Here is a 17,789-nt window from a genome sequence, read left to right on the forward strand (position 1 = left end):
CTACTATATGCTCTGTTTTCCAGTGCTACTGTCACTGCTGGAAATACCATAGTGAACATGACAGGTAAATTTCTTCCCCTTAAGGAATTTATATCCTAGCAGTGGAACCAGTCATTAAACAGAAAAGCAAATAAATAACCTAGATAATTTTTAAAAGGACCAACTTTGACAAAGGAAGTAGAACAGGGTGGTGTGATAAACAATGACTGAGGTGACAGAGAGCAGTATTTCATAGGGTAACCAGGGAGGGCCTGGTCTAATTCCAATTAGACCAGAGGGAACCAGCCAAATGCAGGTCCTGAGCGGGGGGGGGGGGGGGGGGGTCCCTGGGTGGCTCAGGGGTTGGGCGCCTGCCTTCAGCCCGGGGTGTGATCCTGGACACCCGGGATCGAGTCCCACGTCGGGCTCCCTGCATGGAGCCTGCTTCTCCCTCTGCCTGTGTCTCTCATGAGTGAATAAGTATTTTAAAACAACAAATGCAGGTCCTGAGGATGTACCTCACAGACAGAGCAAATAGCAAGTTCAGAGGCCCTGAGACCACCATGAGTTTGAGACATTCAGGAAACCAACGTGGCTAGAGAGTGGGGAATGACCAGGGGAGAGCTACGAAATTAGGCCAGAGATGTCCATTCTCAGTGCAATGGGAAGGTTTTAAGGGAGCATGTTTTCAGAAGGCTACTTTGGCTGTACTACTGGGACTGGATTGAAAGGGATAAGAGAGGGACCAGTTAGAAGGCCACCAAAGTCACCAGATAAGACACAGCAGTGGCCTAGAGTGGAGATGAACATAAGAGGACAGATTTAGAATATATTTTGGAAAGAGTGGCATCAAGGGGGGTAGGGGTGGGCAGGAAAGTCAGCAGGAGCCTGGCAGCTTTAGGGAGGAACCACCCACACTAGCACTGAATAAGCCTCTCTCGGCTCCACCTCCTTTTTGCCCAGTGAGATTCCTCTATTTACACACTGAGTTCCCTGGGACCTCAGTTTACCTGCTGTTCACCTAGACCCAGAGCTTCCCTCCAGCCTCACTTCACACTGACACTGGATGAGTCTAGCTCAGGTGCCAGGAGGAGGATCTGATCAACCCAGCTTGTCTGCTCACACCAGGACATCCTACAAGCTACCTCCTCTCTGAGTCGGGTGCTCACCTCTAGGGCAGGTTGGGGAGGCAGGGCCACCGCAGTGCCATAGCCAGAGGCTGTGGTGGGTCCGTCTCTCTTGAAAGGTGCTGCGTACTGCAGGCCACCCATAGGAGGTCCAGCAGGAATCTCAGCTAGCACCTCCATATCACTCATCATTCCAGGCACTGTTCTAAGTTTTATAATAATAACTAATTTAATCTTTATAACTATACTATGAAATAAAAACTATTATTATCTTCATTTGCAGACAAGGAAACAGGCACAGAGAGGCAGGGTGACCTTTCTAACATCACACAGCTCATAAGGGGCAGGGTTGTGATTCAAGCACAAGTAGTCTGGCTGTAGAGGTCTTGATCTTAGGCCTCTGCCGAAATCATTTCTAAGCTTTAGATCAGACTTTACCGAGAAGGGATCTTGAACATGGATGTTGAAAAATATGGGATTGTTTTGTTGTTGCCACAGCTGCTGAGGCTGCTAATGATAATGTCTTATCTAGTGAAGCCAAGAGGAGACTTATTGCGCTGCCTGATTTCAGCTCCAGGTCTTCCATTTACTATTTCCATGATCTGGGTAAAGAATGGTAACTTCCTGGAACCCCAAATTTCTCATCTAAAAAAAAAATAGTTAATAACATCTATCCTAGTTGTTTCACGACCATTGTTTGTAAAACAATCATTGTGATGCAATGGGAAAGGTGCATTGATGACTGAAGAGATTTGGGGGAAGCAAAGAGGAAGAACAAATTAGAGGAAGAAGAAATCTGGGGGGTCCAGCACAGGAAACTCTGCATCCAAAGGCCTGGGAACTGAGCCAGCAGCCTCAAGTGCCATGCTTCCTCCTAAAGGCCATAGGGAGCCACTGAAGGATTTTCAGCAGGAGGAGGAGTGATGTGGTCAGATGGGCTGTTTAAAAAGAGATCTCTGGTGGCCAGTGTGGAGAACGGACTAGAGCAGGGAAGACTGCAGACGCAGAGACAGGAGTGGGGGACAGCAGTGCAAGCGAGAGAGGGGGAGGATATGGACTCAAGCGATGGGAGAAATATTTAGGCATGTCACCAAGAGAATGTGGCAGTCCAGGAGCCCACTACTTCCAAATCTAGAGCAAGCCTATTGTATGGAGGAGAACGGCTGTGTCCCCTCCTATTTTGAATAAAAGTTTCACAGTTACTTCCTATCTGAATAGTATTTGTTTCCTGGGAGTGTGACTCTCCACTGATACTTTGTTTCTCTAAATCCTTCAAAGGGAAGGCTCTTTGCTTTGATGGCAGGGCCCACCCTGGCTTCCTGGGTGTGGATCCATGGCAGCCTTTCCTGGGAAGGCAGGTGTGGGGCCTCTGGCTTGGCTACTTTGCATAGCACATTGGAAGTATTTGCATTTCTAGAATTTGTTTCTCCATTAAAAAGGGCCCCATTCAATTTATTTATTTATTTTATTTTATTAAATATTTTATTTATTTATTCATGAGAGACACAGGCAGAGAGAGAAGCAGGCTCCCCCAAGGAGCCTGATGTGGGACTCGATCCCAAAGTCCCGGGATCACAACCTGAGCCCAAGGCAGACACTCAACTACTGAGCCACCCAGGCGTCCCTATTTTATATTTTATTTTATTTTATTTTATTTTTATTTTATTTTATTTTATTTTTTTGGTCCTGTAGCATCAAATGAACATGGCCTGGAAATCAAAGAAAAAGGGGGATGGGGAACCAAACCTCTTCTTTCTGGGTCAATAAATTAGCTTTGTGGGGGAAAAACAAAAACAAAAACAAAAAAACCCCAAAGATGTAGCCTTCATGGTAAAGTATATCCACGAAGTGCTGCTGCATGAATCTCATTGTCTTCCTTTACCTGTAGAATTCACCCATGGGGATGGGGTGCTAGGCTCTACGTGAGTGTAAGCAGGTTCAGGTCATAGCTCCACTTCAGGGAATCTCTGAAACCACAGATCCCAGTTTTATAAGAGCTTATTCCTGACTAGCTTTAGTTTTGAGAATGGTTTTTAAATATTTAGGGCCAACTCCAGCAGGCTTATTAAGCATTAGGGAATAGAAGGTGAGATGAGTTTAAATGTGGGAACTGTTATATTTGCCATCAAACAGGGAAAAAAATTTTTTTAAGTCATAGCACTATTGGTGAGGGCATAGGGAAACAAATTCAATTAATATTTATTAAGAACCTACTCTGTGCTGGGCATTGCTCTAGGCCACAGTCACTGTGGTATCGTACATAATGGACAAAATCCTTGCTTCCTGAAATGTACGTTCTGATACAGCTCGTTGTGCTAGAAATGCACACACCTCCTGGAACACAGAATGCATCAAAGCCTTAAAAAGCATGTAAACATGTAACACCTGGATGGCCCAGTGGTTGAGTATCTGCCTTGGGCTCAGGTCACAATCCCGAGGTCCTGGGATCGAGTCCCACATCGGGGGGCGGGGGGCTGCCTCTCCCTCTGCCTCTCTCTGTGTCTCTCATGAATAAATAAATACAGTCTTTTAAAAAAACATGTAAATGTACCTTTTAGGTGGACAGTTGTGCATCCATATATGTACAAGACTAAAGTTGTTTAGAAGAATAAGAAGGTTAAGGGAAAAAACCCTAAATGTATAACATTAAGAAACTAATGAAATTAATTACAGTCCACTCTTACAATTGAATACCCTACCGCTATGAAAATAATGTTGAAGAATATGTATTGATTTGGGAAAACATTAATGATGTATTACTACACCAAAAAAGTAGGTTACAAAACAATAGGTAGAGTGTGATTCTGTGTACTAAATGGATTGGAAAAAATTAAGTGAAAGGTTATTAATTTAGCAGTATCTACTGAGTACTTACAATGTGCTGGGGCCCTGGAGTTACAGAAGAGGACAAAATTAGCAGAGTCCTTTCTCCTGTGGAATTCATGGTGGTTGTCTCTGAATGGTAGACTTTGGGGTAACTTTAATTTTCCCATTTCTTTTTCTGTGTCTTCCATGTCTTCTAAGCTGACCACATATTCCTTTTAAAATTACTCTAAAATTGGGATGCCTGCCTGGCTCAGTCCAAGGAGCGTGAGACTCTTGATCTTGGGGTCATGAGTTTGAGTCCCAGGTTGGGTGTAGAGATTATGTAAATTAAAAAAAAAACAAACTTAAAAATAAATTATTTTAAAATTAAACCTATTTTTTAAGGATTTATTTATTTATTTATTTATTTATTTACTTATTTATTTATTTATAGAGATAAAGAGAGAATACAAGCCATGGGGAGGGGCCGAGGGAGAGAGAGAATTCTCAAGAAGAGTCTCCACTGAGCACAGAGCCCAGATGTGAGGCTCCATCCAGGCCTGAGATCGCAACCTGAGCCAAAATCAAAAGTGGGACGCTTAACCAAGTGAGCCACCCAGGTGCCCTCAAAACATAAATTTAAAAATAAACTTTAGAGGTAATAACCTTGGGGTTGGGGTTAGAACATGGACCTTAGGAATTAAAGCCCACCTTGTCTGCCCTTCCTCCTTCTGGGGAAGTAACCCAAAATGTCCAAGAGCGGTATAACCAGAGAACAAGAACCAAAAAGACAGTGTGAGACAGGGCCAGCATTGAAAAAAGGTCACATCCTTAGCCAGGATCTGGTGTGAAGCAGAGACTAGGACTGAGGGGTAGGGAGAGTGAGCACAAAATGGAAGCCAAGGAGCAAAAGTCTCACCTTTTTGCCACGAGCAGGGCTCAAGTGCCCCAGGCTCCTCTTTGTACTGGCTTTAAGGTGCAGGAGGTGGGGGAAGGCAGCGGGAGGTAAAGGCACAGGGTCAGGTGGGCATCTTCGGCCACCTTTATAAACACACACCCACTAGTAAAACACTGAAAACCACCCAAACACCCAATAAGGCAATGGTTAAGTAAGTTAAGGCTCCTTTAATACGTATCCATACAAAAACAGCCCAATAAAAATTTGAGGTGTTACCTAATTTTTTTTTTCCTTAATGTTCCTTAGGGCCTTGGAAATGAAGTGACAGTGTTAGGTATTGGTGGGTATCCTGAGACAGAAGTCCCATGCCCTCACCCCCACCATCCTTCCTCTGCTTCCACCCCCAAGGTCAAGCCCTGGAAGGAGTAGAAACAATTTTTTAAAATAGGGTTGGGGCAATTTGAGAGGCAAGGACATCCATGCCTCACTACCTTAGGGAAGCTCAGGGAGATTGTCCCCACCATTCCTGCCCTAGCAGGTTTTCACACAGTGGGATCGCCATGGTGGCAGGACAGAATTAGAGCAAGCCTGGGGTGGTCCCTTAAGTCTCCTGTGACATCCTCCCCCACTCCAGAACATGATGAATTATCCAAAATTTGCCATAACCTCCAAGATGAGTGTACAAGGCTGGAAAGGGGTCCAATGGATTTGAAAGGGTCTTAGAGAGGGAACAAGGAAATAAAGAGTCTGTAGGCCAATAACTAGAGGCCACTACTGGCCCATGGACATCTCAGTGGAGGCCAGCATAAATGGATGCCAGCCATCAAAGATCAGAAAGGGAGGTGGGGGTGGGGGGAAATGCCTGGGTGGCTCAGTGGTTGAGCGTCTGCCTTCGGCTCAGGTCATGATCCTGGGGTCCTGGGATCAAGTCTTGTGTCGGGCTCCCTCAGGGAGCCTGCTTCTCCCTCTGCCTGTATCTCTGCCTCTCTCTGTGTGTCTCTCAGGAATAAATAAGTAAAATATTTTTATAAAAAGATCAGAGAGGGCCTGGTTCTTCCTCAACAGACGTCAGCATAGGTCAATGACATCAGGCTTGCTCATTGGTCTAGTCTCACATCCACTTCCTGCTGCCTTCTGTTTCTGCTATTACAGGAAATACAATTCCCAGGCTCCTTTGCCAACTGGCTTGGACAATGAGAAGCACTGGGGGGAAGGCTGAAGTGATGGAGCAGTCTGTCTGCCCACCTCAGGTGAAACCCTAGCTCCTCTGGTGGCTGTCTCTTTTGATTCTAGCTCCTGCCAAATGGCCCCTCGTATGCAGGTCCTTGCAGCCTCTGCCATGGTTCTAGTCTCCGGGCTCCCTAACACCACCATCTTACTACTGCATCCCTCCAACGCTAATGGTGACGGGAGCTTCCCTGCAGCTAATCTCTTTCTCCGTTTGGCTTCTCAGTGCTTCCATAATTGATGCATCCCATTTTCTGTATTATGTTTGGCTCCTTTTTCCTAACTGTACTTTGACTAATGAGGATCAAAAGCTTCCGTCACCTTCAACTGAAGTCTTAATGCCATGGGAGACCCCTGGGAATTTATCACAGTCTCAGAGGGAAGGATGGAGGTAGAGGATTCTAAATCAACTGAATCATACCTGAAAGAGGCCTAAGAAAACTTTGGATGATTTTCTATAGAATTGATTAAATTTGGTAAGTTTTTATGTGTGTACATCTTTGTTTTTGTCACCAGGCGTAAAGGAAATTCAAAATAGAGATTTAAGTTATAGAAAAAAAAGAGATCCCTGGGTAGCTCAGAGGTTGAGCATCTGCCTTTGGCGCAGGTCATGATCCTGGGGGTCCCAGGATCGGGTTCCACATCAGGCTCCCTGCAGGGAGCCTGCTTCTTCCTCTGCCTGTGTCTCTGCCTCTGTGTCTCTCATGAATAAATAAAATCTTTAAAAAATAAAATAAAAAAGTCATAGAAAAAAGAAAATAACCAACTTTGCACACTTAAACATATAGCTTCTGAAATTCTTACTCACTGCATTAGGTGTAAATGTCAAATGAATGTAGGCCATCACCATGACTAAGTAAAATTTATATACATGTGGACAAAGACAAGGGAGGAAATAGAACAAATGAATTCCTTGTAATGAAGTGGGAAGATGATATGTGATTTTTTTTAAAGATTTTATTTAAAGAGAGAGAGAGAAAAAATACATGTGTACATGAGCAAGGGGAGGGCCAGAGGGAAAGGAAGAGAGAGAGAATCTCAAACAGACTCCATGCTGAGCACAGAGCTCAACATGGGGCTCGATCTCACGACCATGAGATCATGACCGGAGCCAAAATCAAGAGTCTGATGCTCAAACCAGCCAGGTGTCCCAAATACGTGATTTTTTTAAAAATCTATATTATCCATTTAAAAGGATATTTTTTCTTTTTCTTTTTCTTTTTTTTTTTTTTAAGGATTTTAATTATTTATTCATGAGAGACACAGAGAGAGAGGCAGAGACACAGGCAGAGGGAGAAGCAGGCTCCATGCCAGGAGCCCAATGTGGGACTCGAGCCCTGGACTACAGGATCATGCCCTGAGCTGAAGTCGGATGCTCAACTGCTGGGCCACCCAGGCGTCCCTAAAATGATATGTTTTCAAAGAAAACTTTAGGGTCACCTGGAGTCTTCATAAAACAGACCTCTCCATCCCAGAGTCAACATCTTTGGAAAGTGGTAAATATTCTTCCTCTGGAGCAGCACCAGGTGACGGGGCATTTCAGCTCTTTGGAAAAGCTGAGAGAACCTGAAGTGTTAAGTTAAAAATACAGGCAAGCAGCAAGGAATAGCAGAGGTGTTAATACACAAGCATCAGGAGCAAGTGTTAGAACCTTCCTAAAGTCACTTCATAATGCAAGTAGGGCACATGGAAGGCGTTGACAACACAAGACTGATGAGGGGTGCAGAGCCAAGGCATCCCCAGAAAATGGAGGCAGTTTTGTCCAACTCGGGGTCACCTCCCTGCAGAGATTAGAGGCATGGCTCTGGAAGCTAACAAACCCGCCCTCGGTACTCCCTTGACAGACACAGTCTTGGGCTGCAGCAGCTGACCTGTATGTCCTCCACGACCTCACAGCCAAAGGATAGATGAATGGTCTCTGTAGAAAATTTTGAAAAGGACACACCTAAGACGTAATGGCCCACTAGGAGACAGTCCAGCACAGTGGTCCTGACTGTGGATCTGGAGCCCGGCAGACCCGGCCTCGATCCCAGCTAACTCCATGCGGCAGATGGGACCCCAAAATAGTCTTCAACCTCACCATAGCCTTAGGCTCTCCATCCTTAGGATGGAGATAAGAATAGGACCTACTCCTCGAGGAGGAGTAAATGAGATAAGACTGGTAAAAAGGTTGGTACAGGGCAGCCCAGGTGGCTCAGCAGTTAGTGCCGCCTTCAGCCCAAGGTGTGATCCTGGAGACCCAGGATCGAGTCCCACGTCAGGCTCCCTGCATGGGGCCTGCTTCTCCCTCTGCCTGTCTTTCTCTCTCTCTCTCTCTCTCATGAATAAATAAAATCTTAAAAAAAAAAAAAAAAAGCTTAGTACAGAAGAGCTCGATTAACATTTTCTCCCATAATTATTTTAGAAACAGAATCTCTAAATTAGGTGTCTCTGAATAAACGAAGGTGTCAAATGCGATAAATACTGAGCCACAGACCCTATACCAGTCACAATGGAAGGCTCTGAAACTCCTGTTAAACCTCTTTCTCCGTTCACTGTTGACTGGAGACTGGGAGGCTCACAAGGGGGGCAAGAAACCATAAAACCCAATCAGAAAACCTGAAGACCCAAAAGAAGGCCAAGCTGCAGGTGATAAGGGTTTTGACTACCAGGGAACTGGGCGTACTGAGAGGTCCTCATCTATTTTATTATTTTATTTTATTTTATTTTATTTTATTTTATTTTATTTTATTATTTTATTTTATTTTATTTTATTTTTTTTCCTCATCTATTTTATAAGCAGCTCTTCCCTCAGAGTTGAGATAAAAAGGATTTTCAGGCCACTCAGAGCAGAGCAAAGAGTCTGGGTCCTTGGCTCTGCCACTCAGTGTAAGAGAAGCTTGGGTAGACCTGCCCAAGTCAACTTGCTCCTGTGCTCCCTCACCCAGGGCTCCTTCGTGGACTTGGGCAGAGAGGCTTTGGATAGGTAGGGAGGACGGGCCACTGGGAAATTGGCTTTTTTAGGCCACACCGACAATCTTAAGACATTAAATTCCAGATCCAGGGACACCTGGGTGGCTCAGCAGTGGGGCGTCTCCCTTTGGCTCAGGGCGTGATCCCAGAGTCCTGGGATCGAGTCCCGCATTGGGCTACCAGCATGGACCCTGCTTCTCCCTCTGCCTGTGTCTCTGCCTCTCTCTCTCTCTCTCTCCCTGGGTCTCTCATGAATAAATAAATAAAATTTTTTTATTAAAATAAATAAAATTCCAGATCCAAACCTAATGCTTCCCGAGCCTGTGATTCTTAGCATTTTGAAATGTCAATACTCCTGAAAACCTGACGAAGACTTTGGATCCCTCCCCAGAAAAATACACACATGCAGATACGTATACTATTTTACACATTATTTCAGAATATCTATGAAGTCTAAAGCCTAGAGGTATGCAGACATATAGTCCATGGCAAGACTTTTTAATCCTTGAGCAGAAAAACCCAAGTGTCGTCTACTTAGGATAGGTGACAGTGTAAACACACACGTAACACACGCACGATACACAAAGTGCGTCGTGTCTGTAGCAAAGACCAGCTGCTCTCCCTACCAGAGTTTTTGTGGGACCCTTACAAATTTCAGAGACTCGTGCGGTGAAGCCCAATCTCCGCTCACATTCCAAAATCCAACCCGTCCCTCACGGGATGGACTTCCCTCCGAATGTTTGCCGTCCTGTGACATCCCCAAGGCACACCCCAGTGGTCCCCTCCTAACCAGCTGGGCAGTCAAAGCCAGCCTCATTGCGGAACTGTCAAGGCAAAGGCAAGAGGTTACATCATTCCAATTAGCAGAAGCCCCACCGCTTCTCAACAGCTCCTACCACTTCATCATCTCTCCCCTCCAAGGAAATAATCACAATTGCCACCAACATCCTGGAAACAAAAGGCGACAGAATAAACATGGTGCTCGCCCGGCAGACCCCAGGATTAAAATGTAATCTCAAAATAAAGTCTAATAACTTTCCCTCTTTTGAACACACTTGGAATAAAATTAGCATATAAATCAAAGCTTAATTAGGACATTGTAACAATGAACAGCACCGGCTGGTGTTAAGGGTTTCAGGCCCAATATGATGCATCGAATAAACACCGTAATTACAGAACAAAATCAGGGGGTCTCCTGGTAATCAATCACCCAGCTAGGTTCAAGCCTTCCAACTCGAGGGTCACCCCTGTTTTTTGTCTTGCGAATCTTGCCTTCCAGCTAGTCTCTCCCCAAGAGACCTCAGGCACCTCCCGGGCCGCTGGCACATCTCTAGCTCCTGGCGCTCCGAGGGGCGCCCTGGCCCTGACCAGGAACAGGAGAGGCTTGCGGGTTGCTCAGAACAAAGCCTGTGGGCCTCCGGGATGACGCGTGTACCTGCTCTCCGAGCTGGACCAGACTCCTCAGCGGCTGTCTTCAGCCAACCCACACGAATATCTTTCTGTTCATTTTTTAAAAATATTTTATTTATTTATTCAGGAGAGACAGAGAGAGAGAGAGAGAGGCGCAGAGACACAGGCAGAGGGAGAAGCAGGCCCCATGCAGGGAGCCCAATGTGGGACTTGAACCCAGGACCCCGGGATCACACCCTGAGCCACCCAGGCGTCCCCCATCCAGCTCTTTCTACTAAAACGTCACTTCATCAGAGAGCTCTTCCTCATCCCTCCTCTCACCCTGGAACGCTCTTCGCTGGAAAGTGGGAGGGGCCCCTCGGTAGCACCCTTCACCCCACATTAATTCTGATTCAACAGCAAAACAAGGTGGGGAAAAGCAAGGTGGAGGAGAAAACCAAATTTCACCTTCCTTTCCGACAGAATGACGTCAGAAAATGGGGCTTCTCCGTGTGGGCAAGCAGGCCCCGGGGTACCGCCCGGCAGCCTGGTACCGCTGGGCTGGGCAGCAGAGGCACCCCGGAGGGAAGGCGGGAGGAGCGGGGGCGCCGGGGCTCGCAGGGGCAGCTCTGCACCCAGCAGCGTGGGAAGGAGCAGCGCAGAACCCATTCTTGATGGCACATCCCAGGAGTGGACCACCCGGCCTCCCCGGAGGAATGTTCCACAGGGCCAGGCGCTCCCACGGCAGAGCGGGGAGACGAGGAGGGGAAGATGTGGCCCCTACGGCCGTGCCCCCTCTATTTTTCTTCATAGCTCTTATCACCACCCTGGGGTGTAGGTCAGTATTTGCCTATTTGCTATCTTCCCACGCTACCTGCAAACGTCAGGAGGGGGATGCTTTGCCACAGGTGCACCCGGAGACCTCCCCGGGGCCTAGAACCATGCCTGGTAAACAGCGGGCTTTCGGGAAATCTCTATGGAACCAAGGATAGGTGAGGGAGGCTTTACTAGCATCTTTGAAGAAACACTGCGTTCTGGGGCTGCCAAGTGCCTGGGCTGTGGCTCCTCCAATCCTGTCACCACCAGGACTTGTTCTTAAGAGTCATTGCTGAAGGACCAGAGCTTTTCCTATGATCTCCTTGACCAGTGTGACCTGATTTCTTACTGGGTTCAGCTTTCCTGGCCTCTGATCCTGTAGCTGAAGCTCCCTGAACACAAGGCGCTGTCTGTCCTGCTCGCTGCTGTGTCCCCTGCACCGCACGTGGTATCTGGCGCAGTAAAATGTGCCAGCAGGAGGGAAGGTGGGAAGGAGGAAGGAAAGATGGAAAGAAAGATGGATCCCCTTTCTTCTAAGCCCCCTTCCCCAGGGCTGGTCCTCCCCTCTAAAGAGAGCAGGGGGCCCAGCCTGCTGCACTGAGAGAAGACGTCATCACCATCATATAACAGAAGAAGCCAGAAGCCCAGAGACGGTGAGCCCCTGCCCCAGGCCACAGAGTAGAGGGGTGGGGGGGGACTAGGACCCAAACCTTCTGACTCCAGGGACAGTGCTTATCATGTGACACCTGCTGTCTTAGGATCATGGGCCACGAGTGCCTAGGTCATGCAAATGTCGCTCTGGAGAGGCCCCGATGAGGGCACTTCAGTGTCCAGTGAGAGAGGAGCCCTTGGGGCCTGAAACTGGGCTTGGGCCCCCAGTCACCTGGGGCTGGGTCCTCGGTCTGAGGTGGTGCTGGAGCTCGAGTAGAGGCTGTTTCATCCTATCTGCCTCCCCCCACCTCCTCCTCCACGTGTCTTCTGGCCCCAGCCCACCAGAGCCCTGCATGGAAGCAGAGACTCCTGCCCAAGTCACATTACCAGAGCAGCTATCTGGGCTCCATCCAGGCTCTGACGCTGCTAGGGCTCTGCAGTGTCACATCTGAAGTGTCACAGCCCATGCCCAGAGGGGATCCAGCCTAGTGAGGGAGGCAGAGGCATAGACAACTATCCTGGGTCTGCAGACCTCCCTTTTTTTGCGTTAGACTGACCGACTGGTGGTGCTGTCTCTGAGTATCCACCAGGGGCCAAACATCCATCAGCTCCATCCATCCATGCTCTGAAGCAGGTGCTATTACTGTCCCATTTCACAGATGAGGAAACTGAGACCGGGAAAGGTAAATTAGTTGTTGAAAGACCCGCAGGTGGTGAGTAGTGAGGTCAGGCTGCAAGTCCAGGTCTAACTCCAAAGCTGAAGCTCTTCCTGCCTGTCATGTCATCTCCTGGGTCTGTCTTTCCTCGGGCTGCCTCTCCCCGTGCCCACTGAGAACAAGGGATGAATGAGCAGAAACCCTTCAGGGCGGCAGCACCCCAGCCTCCAGCCCCTTCCACATATATGGTTTTCCAAACACTCAATGCTCCACACCTTTGCTCATGCCTCACCTCTGCATGGAAACCCCCTTCCCCCTCCTACAAGACCCTGCCTGTCCTTCAGGACCCACTTCAAATGTCCCCGCCAGTGTGACCACTCTCCCCGAGTCTAATCCAATCACGCTGCCTCCCCCTACCCTAGAACACGCCTCTATCCCAGTGACTCTCCAGCTACAGTCCTGAGACCAGGAGGGCCCACTGTACCTAGGACTTGTTAGAAATGCCAGTTCTAGAGATGCCACTGGATCAGAAACTCTGGGACTAGGGCCAGCAATCTGTGCCTTAACAAATGTGCAGCTCAGCCCGATACATCCAAAAGTTAGAAAACCACTGCCCTGTTCTAACACATGAGGACCGCTGGCATGTGTTTGCAGAAATTACTAGGCTGTGAGGGGCTGCCGGGCCGGACTGGATGGTGTGCAGGGCTCGTCCCACAGCAGGTGCACTGCTGACTTTGAGAGGGCTTCCTTGCCCGGTGCTCTCCGGGCCTCTGACTTAGTGACAGCAAGGACAGGCTCTCGGGCAGGCGGAGCGTGGAGGCATTTCGTCCAGGGGGCCTTCCTGTGTTCTCCGCAGCGGGCCTCCTCCCTCAGTACCACACCTGTTGTTGGAGAAAAGCCCCGCACCTCCTCATTCATTCCTTTGACATAAATGCGTTGAGAGCCCACCAGAGGCCAGACACCCCAGGCTATCAGGGACATAACGATGAGTGAGATACAGACTCTGTGTCTCATCCCCACGGAGCTTAAGAGCTAGTGGAGGAGACACACATCCATCAAACAACTATAGCGAACTTCAAGCGGCATTCACGTTTATTGAATTATTAAATTCTCACAACTACTGTTCTCATCCTTTTCTACAGACGGGGAAGTGAATATCGAAAGGCACAATACCTTGCCCAGGTTCATACCGCTTGTAGAGGGCAGAATGGGTATCACAATCACAACCCAATGCTGTCCCCAAGTCCTTACAGAATAATATCTTAAACTGTGATCATCACCGTGGAGAAAAAAGCACGCAAGGATGCCCGAAAGGGAAAAATGATTATCATGGTGGGGGGAAGCGAAAGTCACCAAAACTTCCTGGAAGAAGTCACAGCTGAGCCGGGGCCCAAAGGGTAAGTGAGAGTTAATAAGACCAATCAGTGAGGTGAGGGTGGGGTCCAGGCGAGACCTTTCCACGCAGAAGACCACCACTTACAAAGGCCTTGAGGAGGAGATCTAGCAGAAACCAGCAGGGCCCCAGCACCGGCCGTGGGGAGCGGGGCTGGCGAGGATGGAGATGTGGGCAGCGCCAGTCAGGCCGGCACCTACGGGCCATGTCAACCGTCCTTATGTGTGGTCCACTTTTCCAAAGAAGTGTTGTCACACCGAAGGTAACCAAGTGAACGAACGTGTGAAATTAGTTAAGTTGGAAATCCAGAAGTCTCATCATTCACATTTCATTCATCTGGACACATTGGCTGAGTGCCCGCCATGACCCCCACACACCTTATTGTAGGTGTTGGGGACACGGCCCCATCCTCCCGGAGCGCATCCAATGTGTGGCCACGGAGAGAGAACTCTCTGGACTGCCATTTGCACTCCTTCACCAGCACTGAGCAGGGACTGGGGGCCGGGCACTGCGTAGGGTGTTCTACTGAAGGCTCTGGTTCACCTTTTAATGACCAATCAAAGCCATGCTCCAAAATCCGGGCTAGAGCCCCTAGTCACCCAATGGACATCTCTTAACAATTCCGTTAGCCACTTACAGTTCATGGGATTTGAAACATTTCTTAAGAAGCCACCATAGGATAAATCAGGTTGGGCTGCTCCACAAGGCGAATTTTGCTAATAGAATCTATTTCTATTGAAATGAGCGTCTACAGACCTGTAATTCATTCTGCATAACATTTACACACTCTACGCCGCTGAAAGGACTTATTATAGGACTTTAGTCAGCAGAGCTCAGCGTAAAGAGGAGGTGGAGAGCTAATACGGATTGGTTCAAAAAGGCCTTCAGAGTATTTTCAAAAATCTGTCTGCATCGCCACTAGATTATTCTACGTTTCTATGGAATGAGACGGGTGGTATCGTTGTGACATCTCAGTTTCTCATCGCTTGCGGGATAAAAACCAACTCCTCTGCTTTTTCTTTAAGGCCTTGTGCAACTGGACCAACCCCCATTCGCGATACTCCAACTTTCCCCTCGCTCACTTCTCCAAACCAGGCTTCTTTGTGCAACTCAAGTGAGCCAAGCTCATTCCCGCCTCAGAGCCTCTTCTTGCTGTTCCTCCTCCCCAAGTGCTTTTCCCTCAGATACTCACATGGGTGACCCCCGATCTTCACTAATGTCACAACTCAAATGTCACCTCCTCCTCAGAGAGGCGCTCGCTGATTACCTCAGGTCCCCCCCTTTGGCATTTGCCCCTCTTGGAAATTACGTTGCTTTTAAAATGTACTCGTCTCTTCTTCGGTCTATCTCCCCCTACTGACATAAAAGCATCATTTTGAGCAAAGACCTTGACTTATCACCAGTGGAGCATGTTGACCTTGAAAGCTTCCCCGGGCGGGAGAGCTGCTGCGTAATTATAAACAATCATTTCAGATTTCACATGAGATTAGGGGGTTACCTGTTACATTAGCAAGCATTCCTTAACTAATTCAATACTTTTGGGCCATTTTTCATCAGACCATTTGCACTTTTCCAATTGATGGCTAAGAATCTTTTATATCCTGGACAGAAATCCTTTTCAGTCATACAACTTATATTTTTCTCCTGGTCTGGCCACCTTTGTCTATGGTATCTTTTGTTGTTCAGATAGTCAACGTTTTTACCTGTCAGTCTTTTGTATCATAGTAGGGACCCCAGTATATTTTAAGAAAAGCTTCCTGCGTATCAAGAGGATTAAAAAAAAAAAATACTCTCCAATAGTTCCTTTGGGTTCTGCTTAGATTTTTTTCTAAGTGGCTAGAGTTCATTGTCCTAATGATATTTAAATCGCCTATTCTGGTCACCGCTGACTTGAACTTCGGGAATTTGCTGATTTCCTATAGATTGCCTATTCTGTTCCACTAGCCTAGCTCTGCCGACACCAGCATCGTACTGTTTGAATCACTGGAGATTTATACTTTTGTGCTAGTATTTGGGAATGAAAGTGTGTTTTTTTCACCTCAGTTTCTCAGCTGTTCATATTTATTCTTTCAAATTCTAGAATAAAATTCTGACTTCACCAAAAATGTCCCACTGCGTTCTTTATATGAAGTTAAACTCACGCACTCATTTAAGAATTATCATCTTTACAATGTTGAGCCTTCCCACACAGAAATATGGTGTGTTTTGCTATTTGTTTCAAGCCTTCTCTTGCATACAAAGAAGTCTTAGGATTTTCTTCATACTGGTCTTAAAAATTTCCAGGCACAATTACTCCCATGTATTCTATAGATAATACTGTTGTGAGAGCTTTTTCCCTGTTGTGCCACCTAGCTAAACATCACTAATATGTACAAAGGTCATGTGTTTTTATGTTTCCCTTGTACCCAGCACCTCAAGTAAGAAATTTCTCAGATAAAAGGTTTATAAATTTTTTATTGAAGTATAATTGACATATAAATGTCCTTTCATTTCAGGTGTACATCCTAGTGATTCAATATTTTCATACATTATGAAATGATCCCCATAAGACCGGTTAGCACCTGTCACCAAAGTTATCACCACTAAAAATTCCTAGTAGTTGATCTTAGATAGTTCAGCCATACAATCTTAGTTTGGCCATACAAATACGTAGTTCAAATAATTATGATTTTGTCTCTTTCCTCCAATATTTGTACCTCGCATTTCTTTCTCTTATCCCATTTCTTTGGCTAGGACTCTGGTACCCTCCTGACTAATCCCAGAGACAGTAGTAGGTCCCTTAGACTATCCTTGTCTTTACGAGAGAAGCCTCTATTATTGTGCCACTAAATGTGATGTTTGAAAAAATAAATAAAAATAAATGGGGATTCCCTGGGTGGCGCAGCGGTTTGGCGCCTGCCTTTGGCCCAGGGCGCGATCCTGGAGACCCGGGATCGAATCCCACCATCAGGCTCCCGGTGCATGGAGCCTGCTTCTCCCTCTGCCTGTGTCTCTGCCTCTCTCTCTCTGTGACTATCATAAATAAAAATTAAAAAAAAACATTAAAAATAAATGATGTTTGCTGCGCACTTATGCTCCATTTTAAAACGTTGCTCCTCCTCAGAACTTAAGTTTTGATTAAGAAAAGATATTTCCTAATGTTGAGCCATATTGTCATCCCTGGAACAAAATTTTACTCTATCGTGGTTATATTTTCAATATTTTCCCGGATTGCATTTGCTAACATTCTACAGAGAAGGATTTGCATCTACATTCATAATCATAGGTAGCCATTTGGGGCCCATCCTCTTGAATGCTATAAAAATATCCTACAGAAAATAGGGAAATTTCTAATTTTCCTAATCACCTAACCTTTCCTAATATTCCTAATAACCATCCTTATGAATTCGGTGGTTTTTTAAAAAGATACACGGAGAGAGTAACAACACTTGTAGGCATATTTGAGACTGGTGGTCAACCTATCTTGCCAAGCCAGTCTACTCTCTCACGTTAGAGGTGTTGCCCTGACCTGCTGAACCTCTGGACTGGAAGAGAGGTCTGGAACACGTGAGAAATTTGAGTTTTGACGAATTTCGAAGGTGAAGAGGTATTCGATCATTTCAATAAAAGCTAATACAGGATGTGACCAAAGAAGAAACCCAGATGGTATCCACTTACCCAAGCCATCCTTCTCTGGCTGAGAATGGGCAGGGAAAAAAAATTGCAGAGAAGGAAATTATGGACACTTTTCCTTTGGGATTGTATGTGCAAAAGGAATTTCGTTTTGAAATTTAATGTCTCGATGGAATCTTAAAAGGGAAGAGAGCTCATGTTCGAACTTGGAATGTCTCATATTAACTCGGTTCATTGTATATTTTTCTGCACTAGAGTAGATGACATGGCTGGGCACGATTTGA

The sequence above is a fragment of the Canis lupus genome, chromosome 23, assembly GCF_048164855.1.
Source record: "Canis lupus baileyi chromosome 23, mCanLup2.hap1, whole genome shotgun sequence".
Classification (NCBI taxonomy): domain Eukaryota; kingdom Metazoa; phylum Chordata; class Mammalia; order Carnivora; family Canidae; genus Canis; species Canis lupus.